The sequence below is a fragment of the Orycteropus afer genome, unplaced genomic scaffold, assembly GCF_000298275.1.
Source record: "Orycteropus afer afer isolate SDZICR_OR568_19922 unplaced genomic scaffold, OryAfe1.0 scaffold00052, whole genome shotgun sequence".
NCBI lineage: Eukaryota > Metazoa > Chordata > Mammalia > Tubulidentata > Orycteropodidae > Orycteropus > Orycteropus afer.
This window is the reverse complement of record NW_006921639.1, coordinates 7,302,381-7,306,838: the sequence shown is the minus strand read 5'-3', so window position 1 is coordinate 7,306,838 and position 4,458 is coordinate 7,302,381. Positions and strand designations below refer to the sequence as shown.

General features: G+C 41.8%; 1 pseudogene; it reads left to right on the top strand.

The window, feature by feature from the left end:
• The window catches only part of LOC122149830, a 16,556-nt pseudogene extending 12,395 nt beyond the window's left edge, over positions 1-4,161 (top strand).
• Positions 4,162-4,458: the final 297 nt, after the last annotated feature.

The window sequence follows — 4,458 nt, the reverse complement described above, 5'->3', positions numbered from 1 at the left end:
AGCCTTCTGGTTAGCAGTCAAGTGCCTTAGGCACTATGCTATCAGAGCTCAAAAAAAATACCACCCAATTTCACTTCAAGATCTATAACTAGATTTAAGTTCCAGCAAGCCACAAAAGATGAAGTACAAATTTTTCCCCAGGAGGAAGTATACTATACTCCAAAAGAACTGCTTCATTTTTTCTAATATGTACAAACAGAAACCTGGAGAATATGTGTAGGAATGGCTGTTAAAGATGTGGGACAATGGTGCAAGGAACATAGAGTTGGATCAGTCTGAATGTATTGACATGGGCCCACTAAGCACAGATTCTTCATTCAGAGTTTCAACTTGAGAGGTTAGGAAAGGGTCCAATCATTTATTTATTTATTCATTTATTTTGCTGAAGCATGGATTATTTAGTGACCTAAGCTAAGTCAAGTTGAAGGACCAGACATGCCTTGGTATAATGTAGAAGGAGATATCCAAAGACTTAGGGAAACTGGCATGTTAGAATGTATTTATCATATTAGTCCCTCATACCCACAAATGAAATACCCAGAGGATACACTTTTTACCACAATGGTGAGGAACAAATTTATGAAGGGAGTCTCAGCATCCTTGAAGACTGCTGTGATAGTGATTTTATGTGAGTCAGACCTAACAGCAGGAACAACCCTAACCATATTAGATATCTGACTACAGTGGGGTTAATTGGATTCTATGATGGTAAGGAACAAGTGGTGGCACTTAACTGACAAAGATGGGGGGTGGGGCATGGTTCCCATGATGGAGAGTAGTATGAGCAGTAATCAGAATAGTTTGACTTATATGGCCTTATAGTGTTGCCTAGCCAGACATGGTGTCCCTAGGAGTAAAATAGATGAAATCTACTAAATATTTACTTGATCTGTACAAGTGGAATAATTCTAGATTAAGTGAATAGTACTCTAACTTAAATGACCAGAATAGAGAGACATGACCCCTTAATCGCCAGACTTGAGACCATTTACAGAACCACAACCCATTAAATGAAGTGGAGGCCAGGTTTCATTGAGAAATGACCATGCTACACTGCCAAAAATTTATACTAGTAATCTTTCCCAGCCTTCCCCAAAGAGATCTATGGTCTCTTTACAAGAGTGACTGTTCAGGAATTACTGGACATTAGCTCTGAATTAATACTAATTCCCAGAGACCAAAAACATCACTGTGGCCCACCCATTAGTATAGAGGCATATGAAATTCAGGTTATTAATGAAATTGTAGCTCAGATCTCACAATGGCTCCAGTGGGTCACTAAACCCCTCCTGTCGTGATTTGTCATGATTCCCTCCAGAATGCATAATTGGAATAGACATACTCAGCAACTGGCAGGACCCCCACATTGGATCACTGACATGTGGAGTAGGAAAAGTCAAGTGGAAACTAATAGAACCGCCCTTATCTAGGAAAATAGTAAGTCAAAAGCAACATCGCATTCCTGGAAAGTCTGCAGAGATTAGTGCCACTATCAAGGACTTTCTGGATGCAAGGGTGGTGATTTCCACCACATCTCTATTTAACTTGTCTATTTGGTCTGTGTAAGAAAGTGAAAGGATCTTGGAGAATAACACTGTTTTTTTGTAACCTTAAACAGGTAGTGGTCCCAATTGCAGCAGCTGTTCCAGGTGTGGTTTTACTGCTTGAGCAAATTAATACATGTTGTGATACCTGGTATGCAGCTATTGGTCTGACCAATGAAGTTTTTCCCAATTTCAGATTTGAAAGACCACCAGAAGCAGTTTGTCTTCAGCTGGCAAGGTCAGTGATACACCTTTACTGTTCTCCCAAAGAGGGATATCCACTCTCTAAATTATGTCATAATATGATCTGCAGGGTCCATGATCACTTTTCCAATACACAAGACATTACATTGATGCCATTATGCTGATTAGACCTAATAAAGAAGAAATATCAGTGACTCTAGACTTACTGGTAAGACATTGTGTGCTAGAGACTGGGAAATCAGCCTGACAAAAAATAAAGCCCCTTCTACCTCAGTGAAATTTCTAGGGGTCCAGGGTGTGGGACTTTTTGAGATATTCCTTCTAAAATGAAGAGCAAGTTACTGCATTTGGCTTGTTGCACAGCAAAAAAGGAGGCACAATGCTTGGTGGGCCTCTTTGGATTTTGGAGACAACATATCCCTCATTTGGGTGTGCTACTGTGGCCTATTTATAAAATAACTCAAAAAGGTGCTCGTTTTGAGTGAGACCCAGAACAACAGAAGACTCTGCAACAGGTTTACTCTGCTGTGCAAGCTGCTCTGCCACTTGGACCAAATGATCCAGCTGATTCAATGGTGCTTGAAGTGACAGTGGCAGACAGAGATGCTGTTTTAAGTTGTTGGCAGGCCCCTATTGATGGATTACAGCATAGACCCTTAGGATTTTGGAGTAAAACATTTTCATCCTCTGTAGATAACTACTCTTCCTTTGAGAAACAGCTTTTAGCTTGTTACTGGACCCTAATGGAGACAGAATGCCTGGCCATGGGCCACCGAGTCACCATGCAGCCTGAGCTGGTCCTCATGAACTGGATGTTGTCTGACCTATCCAGAAAGTCATACAATTGGATGTGCACGACAGCATCTCATCATTAAGCGGAAGTGGTATATAAGAGATTGGGCTTGAACCTGACCTGAAAGCATGAGTAAGTTACATGAGGAAGTGCTCCAGATGCCCATGATATCCACTCCTGTCACGTTATCTGCCCTTTTCCAGTCTGCACCCATGGGCTCATGAGGAGTTTCTTATTATCAGTTGACTGAGGAAGAGAAAATTTGTGCCTGGTTTGCAGATCTGGTTAAAATATGCAGGCACCACTCAAAAAGCACCACAGCAGCAGCACTGTAGCCCCTTTCCAGGACCTCCATGAGGGACAATGGAGAAGGGAAAACCTCCCAATGGGCAGAACTTCTAGCAGTGCACCTGTTTGTTCATTTTGTTTGGGAAAAATATGGCCAGGTGTGCAATTTTATACTGATTCACAAGCTGTGGCCAATGGTTTGGCTGGATGGTCAGGGACTTTGAAGGAATACGATTGGAAAATTGGTGATAAGGAGGTATCAGGAAGAGGTATGAAGATAGACCTCTCTGAATCTAGCAAAGTGAAGATGTTTGCATCTCTTATGAATAATCACCAAAGAATGACCTTGGCAGAGGACTATTTGAAAAATCAAGTGGAGAAGATTACATGTTCTGTGGCAACCAGTCATCCTTTTCTTTCTCAAGACACTTCTATCATTGTCCAGTGAACAAAGTGGCCATCAGGCAAGGATGAAGGTTATACATGGGTTCAGCCACATGGACTTCCATTCATCAAGATTGACTTGGCTACAATCTCACTGAGCGCCCAATCTGCCAGCAGCATAGACCAACATTGAATTCCCGACATATCACCATTCCTCATGACAATCAACCAGTAATCTGGTGGGAGGTTGATTACATTTGCCACTTCCAACATGGAAAAGGCAGCATTTAGTTATTACTGGAATAGACACTTACTCTGGACACAGATTTGCTTTCCCTGTATGCAAAGCTTCTGACAAAACTACCATAGAATACCTTATCTACTGTCATGATATCCTATACAGCATTGCCTCAGATCAAGGGACTTACTTCACAACAAAAGAAGTGTGGCAATGGACACATGCTCATGCAATTCACAGGTCTTACCATGTTCCCCATCATCCTGAAGCAGCTGGCTTGATAGAACAATGAAATGGCATTCTAGACACAGTACAATGACAGCTAGGTGGCAATACCTGACAGGGTATTGACAAGGTATTCTCCAGGAAGCAGTATATGTTCTAAACTCTGTTAGCATAGTGCCTAAGGCTCTTTACTGCTAACCAGAAGGCTGGCGGTTCAAACTCACAAGCCATTCCTCAGAAGGAGGGTTGGGCAATCTATTTTCATAGTGATATCACCTCGAAAACCCAAGAAGGGGTCTCTGTGAGTCAGGGCTGACTTGATGGCATAAAATAACAACAACAAGTGTCTAATACATGGTTCTACTGCTCCCATATCTAGGATTCATGGATCCAGGAACCAAGGAGTGACAATTGGAGTGGCATCACTCACTATTACTCCTTGTGACCCACTCATAAAATTTTTATCTCTTATTCCCAGAACCTAAGCTATGGGTCTAGAGGTCTTAGTTCTAAAGAGGGCATTGCTTTCACTTGGAGATGCAATTCTGATTCCATTTAACTAGAAGCTAAGAATGCCACCTGACCACTTTGGGATCCTTGTGCCTCTGGATCAATAGGTAAAGAAGGGAGAAAACATATTGGCTGGTGTGATTGATCCTGATTACCAAGGGGAAATCATATTGATATTATGTAATGGAGATAGAATGTTGTTGTCGTTGTTGTTGTTGTTATGTGCCATCGAGTCAGACCTGACTAATAGCGACCCCTTCTTGGGTTTCTGA